Source organism: Danaus plexippus, assembly GCF_018135715.1.
Source record: "Danaus plexippus chromosome 13 unlocalized genomic scaffold, MEX_DaPlex mxdp_15, whole genome shotgun sequence".
NCBI lineage: Eukaryota > Metazoa > Arthropoda > Insecta > Lepidoptera > Nymphalidae > Danaus > Danaus plexippus.
In genome coordinates, this window is record NW_026869849.1 from 6647865 (window position 1) to 6660023 (window position 12159).

The 12159-nt window shown below is 31.5% G+C and overlaps 1 protein-coding gene across 2 annotated transcripts in view; it reads left to right on the plus strand.

Annotated features, from left to right (window-relative positions):
* The window catches only part of LOC116770420 (protein yippee-like), a 45724-nt gene that overhangs the window by 4578 nt on the left and 28987 nt on the right, over positions 1 to 12159 (plus strand). The window contains exon 1 of one of the 2 annotated variants that reach the window (XM_061527601.1): positions 11761 to 11896. The exons of the other annotated variant lie outside the window; for it this stretch is intronic. The gene's annotated coding sequence lies outside the window, so the exon portion shown is untranslated. Of the gene's footprint in view, positions 1 to 11760; positions 11897 to 12159 lie in introns of those variants that run through there. 2 annotated transcript variants of the gene reach the window in all.

The following is a 12159-nucleotide window of genomic DNA, read 5'->3' on the forward strand; positions in this document are numbered from 1 at the left end:
AACTAGATAACTGAAGATTTAACGAGAGCCTAATTTTTTCGAGTTTCAGTTCGAAAGGCCACTGAAAGCGAAACTGTAAACCATCACTATCAGGCGTATCAGAATTTATATGTATTTTAAATGAGCGCCTAGTAATATTTCATTAAATAATTTTATCATTCCAATTTGTAAAAGTGAATACATAAATTATCCATTTTCATACATATTATAGAACCAAGGCCCTCGTCGCGTCTGTCCGTCTGTCTGTTCGCGATAAACGGAAAAACTACTGCACCGATTATCAAACAGTTATCACCACTCGATAGCGTTTAGGAAGGTTTTAGTATATAATTTGTTAAGTTTTTGTATTTACTTGTGTTAGTTTATCTAACGTTTACGTTTACGTTTTCTCAGTAAATCAACAAAGATATATTTTTTAGAAACACGAGATGGTCTTATAATTTGTAGTAATCTCCATATATTTGAAATGAATAACTTGAAAATATATTTCAATAGTGTTTTGTGATTCATAATGTTCATATTTACGTATGAGGTTGAAAAGATTTTAAACCTAATGGAATCGATACGTAATTCAAATAATAAAATAATTTAATTTGTTTATATCCAGATCAATGTGAGTTGGCCTGTAAAATCTTAGTAAAGTCCGTTTATAAAGTCTAGACTGAAAACTTACTGGTCCAGCTCGACTAGACTGCAGATATATTTTAGATGGCTAGACCGGAATCGCAGCGTCTTACATAATACCAGCGTAAAATAGCTGCAGCTTATCTATGATAAGTGAGAGTGGGAGACTTAAATTGAACCTCCTTTCTCTTAAACTCTTTGATCCCTTTATCTTAATAGTGCCTGGAGCAAAAATCCACCTGCATTTCTATATCTGGAACATACTAAAAATGCAACATGACGCAGTAATAAATATTTTTTTGTATAATGCTTTAATCGACAAATATAAATATTATACGAACGTTATGGGTTATAATTAGAAATAATGTTGCACAACCAACCAACCAATTACGCAACTCGTCGGTTCATTCTTTATGTTTTTGTATTACAGACCATTGTCTCAAATGTTTTGTCACATTTAAATTCTGAGATCGTTACCGTTGAGAAAACAGTGAACGTGCGATACAAAAATATATAAAACGGTTGCAACTTTTCCAGTCGAACATACATGTGAGCATTTTGAAGGAATTGCGATTGTACATAAAATTTATTTGTCATGTGTACAAGAATCCAGCACGTTTCCGTCGTGGCCTGATATAAATAACTAAATGATAATTATACAAATATAGTGACACTATTTTGAAGCTATTTGTCTTTTATATCCTAAAGGCTAAACCTAATAATTTATTATAAATGGAAAAAATTGCGAAAATGGATGGATATTTGTTGCTCTATCAAGTAAAATCCACTGAACCGATTTTGATGAAACTGTACACTAATGTAGTTAAGACATCAGAATATATAATAGACTATATTCGTCCCGATATTCCGTGCAGCCATCGCGGCATCGTTTTATTACAATTGTCTTGTACATGAATTACCGTAACACGAACTGTACGTCGCTGACGGCTCGTTTCCACGTCCATTGTTTTACAATACCTCATAAATTCTTCTCTGAGACCAATTCTAAAATTCAAGCGGACAAAGTCGCCGGCAATAACTTGTAACAATGCAAAAATATACCTCCAATGTGGTAACCGATTTAGTGTTGGTCTTTTTTTTAATTACATTGATCTATCGTTGGATGCTTTGTTGTTCCGTCATATTAACGCCAGTATTTACTCTGAACGTCATGTCGTTTGTGTATTCTGTCGTCTCAAAATATATAAAAACCACCTAAAACAAAACAAATCTTCGTCATCTTCTAATCTTGAACTCCTAAAGTATAAGTCATTTAGAAGGAAAATTTTTGATTTAAAAAATGAATATAGGAAGCAATTTTTTTATAGAGTTGAAACAGAAAATCAAAAATCTATATATTATTGATATTGGCTTTTTCAAATAATTTTATTATAAGGAATTGTCTTTGTGACATAGACATATTTCTCATCTCCAACAAATAATATGTGACGCACGAACGGATTAGTCTTGGCAAATGTTTATTTACACTGAAAGCGCTTTAGGCTGGGTTTACACGATGTCCCAGGTAGTGACGACGGGATTGGATTAAATACAGGATAGTGTATTTGTTCAATGTTTTATTTGGCTGTACTCGTATGTTAGTTAAATAGGTATTTTTTTTCTTTCTTAAAATTTTATTACATTGCATCCTAGACCTACGAGTATGTTGTGTTTAGACAGATTTTTAGACCTATAGGTCTAAAAACAATTTTTGACCTAAGTTTATTGAATTCATTCAAAAGAAAAAAATCATATTTTACATAAATAGAAACATATAATATAGTCCTTTATTGTACTGTGAACTAATATAAGAAACATTCGAAATACATTATAGTATAAAGAAAATTCTTAGATTTAACTAAGAATAAATAGTCTGTTACAATGCATGTGAGTGCTTAGCTTAATGCAGTCTGGTAAATATCTCCGTCAGATATATTCACGGATGATGGACATCACAATTCATACAATGAAGGACTATGAAGGTAGAGACTTTTGAAGAGAATTCTCCAACGCGAGTTATAATAAGATAAATGTGCGTACCGTATATTAAGAAAACTAAATCTGATTTAAGAACAATAAGTTTGTTAAATTAATTTTTTTTTTCATAATTATATTTTAATTTTAATTCATAAAATAGTTTTAAATACCAAAAGTGGGACGCGATTCTGGAAGTCGAAAACACGTGTCTTGCTGTTGATGAATTAATAATTAGGTATATATTTAAAATCGATATAAATTTAATTTTAAATTATAATACTTTATATCTATATATGCCAATACAGGTATACTTATATTGGTTGACTTATAAAGATAATATTAAATGCATGGCTATTTATGCAATGTTCTTAGTACGGCTCGAGTCGATGCAGGCCTCAGTAAAGGGGTCAAGGCATTGTGAAAGTGTTGAGGCTTAATGCTATACACTATACAGTATCTAACAGCTACACTATTATTCTATAGACCGTAGTCTGTAAGCTATCCCACAGACTCAATTGTTTTTAAGTCTCACGTTGTAAAATGAAACGAAATGAACATGCAAGTAAACTATTTCGTAATACAACTCTTGTTCACGTATAAAATGCTATGAAATAGTTTTATTTATTATAATAAATTATGTTACTGGTGTTTGAAATAAAATGCAATAGGTAAGAGCGACGAACCCTCAGCTTAAGGTAAATTTTATTCCGCATGCAACTATAAACTAAAGAATTATATTCACACATTTATGTGAATGCTCTTTTACTTTAAATCCTATTTTTAGAGTAACATTTGTTATGTAATAAATATCTCAATATAGTCTCTATTTCAGTGATAAATGCGAGGTAAATATTATTGTAAATTTTTAAGTCTACTTAATTAAGCGGGTTAATTGGATAAGGGAGTCGGCGAAGATATCCCGTCACAGATATAATAGCATATGGTAATTAAAATTTTACTATATATATTTCATTTCTTTGATTACATATTATAAAAGTGGGTACGAATAGAGTCGGGTGAATTTTCTCACCACTTTTTCATAATCTGAAATGAGATCTGTCGAAATCAAATCTGAAATCTCAGAAGCAATCACACCTTGTTAATGCTACGTGGTGGGCGTCTTAAATGATTTCTCCCGGAATTTTTAATTGTTTTAATTAAATTGTCTATTTTATGACGATTTAATGACTTATTAGCATTCATCTCGAGTCACATTTGTTTGTTTAAATTTATTAAAAGGTTACTTGTGGTTTCGGAATTCGGTGTCAATATACGGTTGTTACCACAACAACAATGTTATGGGGTCAAGGGCCTAGAGGGATGAAACTGGGGCGGTTATGACGTCACGAATGCGGATAAATACACAGATAATGCAACTTTATAATGGAAGCATTTTATTTATTAATTATATATTTTTTAAGTTACTCGAATTTTGAACTTGATCGAATTTAAGTACTATTATTATTATTATCACCTACACTTCGATATATCTTACGATAAGTCTTATCAGCGGGAAATTAAAACGCGTGACACATTGCGTGATGCTACAAGTGTTTTGTCAACATTACACACACGTGCGTCTGATAATAACGGACACAAACACAACATACTGAACCGATGTAAACAAAGCTATCGATAAAAAAAAAACGCGTCGCAATTCTTAAATAACACTGTTTACTTAACGAATTTATTTCGTTGAAATAATTATTTATAACCAATTTATTATTCGTACTATTGACCCACATGATGTTTATTTTTAAACAATATATATAAAGAAACGTGACCTTTTAATTTTTGTCGTATTTAAATTGCAACGTAACGTTTCCTAGATGTATTTTAATATAAGTGATACAAACAAATTTGTGTGGAGGTTGTTTATGTCTGATTAAGTAACAAAAATATCATCTTCCCCGGTCGTTCATGTAATTAATCTTTCGGGAATACTTCTGCTCTGGCAACAAACAACGAAACTCGACAAATCTATATTTAGTTTTTTTGCCTTGATTTTTTATAAAAAAAAAAGTTTGTACCTACCGTTCATTAACTTAATATTGATTTCTATGTCTAGAAACTCTCACTGAATACATTATGTAACGGTCGATTCATATATACAATACAAGTTCCTCCATCAGACAACATTATCTTTTTATGGAATTTGTGTACAGTGTTGAGACGTAGCCTCGCATCAGATCACATATCTTACTGTGTCGTGTCCGATGTTGTAAACATATCAGAGGAATTCGTCTTATTGTACAGCTCGTTGGCGTACGTTCCACCTCTCATTTATCGCATCATTCCCGTGTTATTTATAGGGCGGTGTGACGCAAACGCATGTAGCATACTGTAGTAATGAGTGTGTCTAATATTCCGTGTATATATTAAACCGTAACTTGACCGATATATTTTATTTCCTATAAATGTAGTTGTTATTTGTGTACACTATCTTCATAGCTTTTAGTTCTGATTTCGTTTATATTTGAATTCAAAAGGTCGTTCGATATTCTAATAGTTGTTTGTATAGACGCAGCTAAGTAACGACAAAGGTTTGATTCGTCTCTATTGTTAACAAACGTACCTCTATAATTTTCACATGCGTTTCTAATATAATTGTTTATCTCTTTTTAAATCTAAATATAATGTAAGCATGTATACTTATCTAAAAATATCCCTTTTATTTTTCACAAATAATTATTCTTGATACCAGGTTTTTACTTAGAATTAAAAAATGCTACGCCTTTTTTTAAATGAAATTCAAAAATGGATTTGGCACACCATATGAACACACTGCATGATAACCAAAAAGGAGCCCATTTCCTTTATTTTTATTTTATTTCCGAATCAATCTAATCTTATGTAAATATAGATCTCGAAAATTATCTTTTGTTTTTGTTGTAAGTCGTAATAATTCTTTGAAAATGCACTGGAAACATACCTAAGCTTTGTTTACATGTCACAAGTCAGGTACACTTATAAAAATTTCATTACAAATAACAAATTCTCATGACGTATAAATAAATGAAACAATGAATACTCTTGAGGTTGCGAAAGTCTATATACAATACGGTTTGATTTATAAAAATTAATTGGCATATTGTTACATGACGTCAAAATTTATTGTACCGAAGTCTACATCAAAATTAAATAATATTTAAATACTGAAAGGGCAAACATTTTTTTTATGTCTAGTAACCTTCGCGAATACCTACTATCTATGGTTCTAACCTGTTTTGTACAAATCTTACGAGTTGATATTATTACAGAATCATTTGTTGTCGTGTCATCGAGATCTTAGTCATACTGTCTTATCTAGTTTGTAATGTTGGGTCCGAAAGCCTTTTGTGAATATATATGCTTAGATTTAACTGGAGTTTTAATGAAAAAAACCGCTTAGTATACCCGAAAATGTTCGTTTTATTTAATTCAATACACGCGCAAATCTTAGACATCATCAGACTGGCATTTTTCTGAAAAATTCGAATTTAAGTTTAAAGTTTTAATTAAAAAAATAATAAGTAAGCGAGAAAATAATAACGAGATACAGACAAAAAATATGATAGGATTCAAGGTAACTTTATATGAAATAAGAATGCATTGTCGAGTTAGGGTCGACGATCTTATAGAAGCTCTTTAATAAGTCGGGATTTATCGTCCGTCAATTACTAAGATTGCTGGATCCTCCTCCGCGGCCAATCACGAGACAGAACCCAGGTTAGTTAGTTAGTGTTGCAGTGGACTGGAAATAGCTGGTTCTTAACACAGATGTAGGGCACAGTGATATTATCCGATGCGCGTTTGAGCTAACCGAATTAGAATCGTAGAAATTTTAAGCTATTCATAAATAATAATATATATTTTTTTATAATTATAAAATCAATACTATGTTTTTTATTTGGCAGAAAAATAATCCTCTGTCCAACCGATATTTTAGTAGTTCTCTAAAGGATATAATTAATGTAAGTTATTTAAACTTCAAATGAGTTCCATATTTTTATTCAAACTATAAGACTAGTCAGGCAAACGAAACAGCGTTTAATTAGTTTATAACGGTAACAAGATTTTGATATTACGATTGTTTGGTTGAGATTTTTAGTGAAAGCTGTAACGTTGGAGATGCGGGCGGCGTCGACCTAGGCTGGGGGGTCAACTCGTGTCACGTCCTAGTCTGAACTAGGTCACAGGTCACAGGTCATATCCACGCCATCCGGACATAAATAAAGCTTAGAATGATAAACAAAAACATTCTAAAGCTCATGCAAGATTTATACTACGCTACAATTAATAGTTTCATGTTTTTACGGGGCGCTTTTATATGTCTCGTCTTTTTTCCTTCATGACGTTTAACGTGTATTCACAGTTGTTTCAATGGTATTATTCTCTGTCCAATATTATTTATTTCACACATATTTTTCATATAATGATATATAAATATATATATAAATATATCATTGCCAATGTATATATAAATATATTTTTTATCTTCTGAGGACGTAATTTTTAACGTTCTACAGTCCTTTAACCGTGCGAATTGCCTTTTTAGAGTAGCATTCCATTGTTAGAAAAAAATACACAATTTTTTTTTTAGCAATTTCATATATACATATATTAATTCGAAATTTATTATTCGATACTTTCTGTGTTTGAATAAGGTTATTTCTATTAATAAACCCGAGGGCAAGTTGCTAATTTAAAACGAATCAAAACAAGCTGCAGTACCACTGGTCTTGATATCGGAAGCTCGGCTTTTGTTTGAGCTCAGTACGGCTTTCCAATTAAAATTTGCTTTTCATAAAGCGAATTATTGTAATCGAAATTCAAATTCATTGTTATTAGGCAGTTTTTGTCTTATTCATGGTTAAAATTTATTCCGAGCAATCTATAATTATTCGATTTTTAAAAAACGATTTCATTATTTAAATGTTCTGATTTTTTTTTTAATAAGAATTTTATAAGTTTATAAACGGTCAAGTTGATCTGAAAGTTATAAATAAATAATTTGATTGTGATAATTTTATATTCATAATTAAATTATATAATTTTCCATACAAGTTAACATTATTTTCAAACAGAACGTGTTGTTGAGAAGTAAGAAATGTTCTCGTGACGTAAAACAAAGATCTCAGCGATGATACTCGGAAATAGTCAGACATCCTGACATCCTTATTTAGTCTCTAGAAATAGTTTAAACAACGTTTAACATAACAACGTACAACGACACGTTTAAAACGGAACATATATTTTTATGTATTCTCTATTCATTCCCAACTCTTGTTGGGTGTGTCTTAATAATGAACGCGAGCTCAGGTAGCCAGTACTATCACATTACACGAACAAATTTATATAACAAAAGGGTGATTATCCAGTAACCACTCAAAAATAATTGCCAGCCGCAGACTTCCCTCAAAACGGTCCCAGGAAGGGAGCTCCCCACCGACTTCCCTGTTACAGGCGTCTACTTGTTGAATTCCTTTGTTGTCTGGCCGGCGATATTATATCGAATGATAACAAAGTCGACTCCCGGAATGTCGAACTTTTCAGACAATGTACACTTGAATGAAATTAAAAAATTTAATTCATAATAATTATTTAACTTTGTTCGCTCAACTCTTTTAAGTTAAAACAAAGTGAGAATGTGTTGTTTTTGATTGAAACCCTTAGTTTACCATAAATATTTGGTTACAACGTAGCTAATGATGTGAACAATACTGCGGTATTCTAATGAGACCTTTAGTAAGACGTATGAAGCCTAATGGTTTTTGAATAGTTCCATAATTGAGTTCTGTTTGCCTTAGAACAGGTAATAGCAAACCTATTAGTATTGAATGTGGCTTATTTACTATATTATATAATATATTATTAATTGGATCATATGATTTTTAATGCTAGCCACACAAGGCTATGTATATGGCATGTTCTAAGTAACCTTACGTGTATAGCCGGCTTAACGTATACAACTCAATGTACAGTAACGATTTTATTATAATCTGTATTTGATTCGAAATATAACCAGTTAACTAATAAAACATTCATCACGTCTAGTAATGACGAGATGATTGAATGAGCGCCGTATGACTGCAGCTGCTCACAGTGGAATGGCCAATATTATTATGATTACTGTGTATAGGATTAACTAGTGATGTATTATGTGGAATTAATTAAACAGGATTTAGTGATGTGACACATGAAAATATAATTGTTTATGAAGTCCAATATAGATGTGTGAGTTGGCGATGGCGCGCGAAAAGATTTCCAGTAAATATCTGTTCAACGCTTTTAACAACTTATAATACGTGTAACTTATTTATTTCTCCTACTTCTTTCGAGTCCTTCATTTTTTCAAATAAAAAATTTAAAAGAACCTATTACGGAAACACACGCAGAGCATGGTGTCTATAAATTCATGACAAAGAAATGACGCGGTTCATATTACAGATGACTAAGATCGTGGGTTATGTTTATTGCAATCGTTATTTATTATGTTTTGAAAACAATATTCTAAATGGCAATTAAAATCATCTTCCAAACACATACATCTTGTGTTAATTATATTAAGAATATATGTATATACATTATACATATAACACTATCGATATATAATTTTATACTTAAATATTTCTCATTATATTTTATTTTACCATTTTTATTATAATTAACAATATAATTCAGTCTATTTTAATATTTTTCCTATAAACCAATTCAGAACATTTTCATACAAACTACCTACAGGCAATGTTTTTTTATGGAAAAATTCTAAACGTTCAATAATATATATTTTTTAAAACGTCAGCAACAAAGATATGTTACAAGCGATGTTTATGAATTGTTAAATTGCAGCTCTATCGATCGCTCTGTACCTAATTGTCTGGTATTATAGAGACCTTGATTATATAGAGCTAGTAATTATTATTATATCTTGCTGTTTAGTTTGTTTTTTTTTTTTTCATGTGATAGCATTTTCTATTGAATATAAATCATTCTGAAAACTAAATCGTCTTATCGTAGACAACTAACACTGGCCGGTAAATAGCTATGAGGTTCTCTAATTTAACATTGCTCAAGTTGATGAAGTGAAGTTTGAAATTCGTTATAAGGCTTCCGTCCACAAAGCAATTTCCATGCTAAAGTGGTGTGATTGAAAATATTTCGAATTTAGTTAAAAACTCGTTGGGAAAATCTTTAACTTATATCTGTATCAAGGAGGATCCTGTCCTTTGAATATTAAACGCTTTTATTTATATGCTGTAATAAATTTGATTATATGTACATATATCATAAATATATATGATAGTAATTTATTTTTGTTTGTCTTATTTTATCAATACATAAAGCCGATTGAGAAAAAACAATTTCGGTTGGTCATTCTCCAAATCCTTTTCGTGTTTGTAACGTACGCTTGTCCCAGCAGCGGGACGTTACTTTTATATAGGTACATTTAGATTACATACAAAGTAATCCAAAATGTCGTTTCCACAGTAAAAAAAATCAGCAGAGGAGTATTGGTTGCCCTAAAGTAACATAAAAAGCGAACAAATGTAGGCTTGGAGGAATTTATATGTCAGAACAATGAAAGACTGAATATATCTCTAACAGATAAATTGACGGATACACTAAACTTTTTCGTTGGGAAATCCTTTTCATCATATACTGACATATATAATCACAAAATAGTAATTATTTTATATTATACCTTAAAAAAAAATACGAATTTCAGTTTTGCCATACAGTTGTCCAAATGGCATAACTGTTTCATAAAATTCGTGCTTTTAGTTCAAAGGGAAGTTTAGGTTTGTTTTTTTTTTTTGCCAGTGTCGGAATATACGCTATAAACGGAGCATAAATAAACTCAGATCTCTAAGTAACATCAACTTTGAAGTTTCATAGCGTTTACAAGAAGCTTGAAAACGTTCCAGAGAAATAGTCTACAAAATTATTCTTATATGATTACATTTATGTCGACTGAGCATCAAAACCCTAACCAAATTAATAATTGAAAATACTAGCAAACAAATAATGTCAAAAAATTTGGAGGTAGTCGAAACAAAACAGCCGCCTGGTAAAAATTGACACATAGTACAGGTTCTTATGAATGACAACCATTCATCGTACGCTCAGTGAGAAGTAACATAACACTTGTATTAATAGTACTGTGATACCAATATCGACATTATATATCCATGTCAGGGACCCATATGCTTGAAGAGAACAGCCAAGGCTGTAAGAGTAATTTCTGTTTTAATTTCCTTACCTTACATTCTTTAGCTAAAAATAGTTTTGTATATCGAAAGTCACGAAGACCTTTCAGTTTTTTTTTTTAATTATAATATTTCCTGACAATGACTTTATATAAGCAGTTTCAAAAAGGTTTTATATTTTAACTCATATTCAATTAAGCAAAAGCATAATATTATGGAAATTTTAATCACGGCTTTGGTCCAATAGGACCAAATCCGTGATTAAAATTTACCAATAGGTAAATGTTATGTAATTAAATCAGTCTGGTTTAATTAATTTTAGGTGTAAAATATTGATATGCGTAGAAAAGTTTCTACAACAGTAAATTAGAGGAAATGTAAAGGTTTTAATTGATGAAGACGCATACAAGTAGTATCTAGTTCTTCCTTAGAGCACAAAGCGGAATGGAAAGAAATAAAATATTGCTACTGCACGTAACTACTAACCAGCTGAAAACCAATTACCAACCCTTTACAAAGAGCATCGTTTCGCGTGCATAATACATTATATAAGACAATCTATAATCGCCTCTAGAGCGTATTACGTTTCCAAACCATTAAATCGAAAGTCCCGTACACCCGAAGGACCTATTTAATTCATGCTGATCAGTATTGATACATGCATATCCGATCCAGGGTACGTTGACACCGCTTTGTCTTCATGAACACTCGCCCACACACATCGGATGCGGCAATTGTTTAATTAATTACGACCTTTTTTGCAATATTCAAGGGTCTCACTTGAATTGTTACTCGAAATTCCGTCGAGACGATGATTCATTACTCGCCTGAGCGTTTGAAAGTTGCAGACAAAGATGCATTTGTCTGGCAATGTTTTTCAGGGGGAAAGAACTCTGGGTTCAGGTACAGTAGACGCTGTTCAATCGATGGACCACATCTTCGTATGCACTCTCGCCTGCCCCAACTCGCCAGTCGGGCTCAAGGCTCGCTCGCGGTCGCCGCGCCACGCGCTCTTTCGAATCGTCGCGTCGTGGGTTTCAACTCCGAAACTTGTTTTATTGTTCCTTGTTTTTGCAACGGATTTGCGCCGCCGCTATACAAAGAAGGTTAGCTTAGCTTACAACTCTATCCGTGAAATATGTTTGGTTTAGACTTTATTTTCATTTAACATTAGTCGATGATATCTTTTTGTTTATTTAAATAAACCACTCTGTTATAACGTATGATATAAAACTTTTTATTCGAAATCGTAAAGATTTCATTAACAGTTGACTAGGTCCTGACCGATTGATATTACTTTGCTCTTTGATGATATACAGCTATCAAATAATTATATAAACTGTAATAAATTGAAATATTTTCGTTTAAT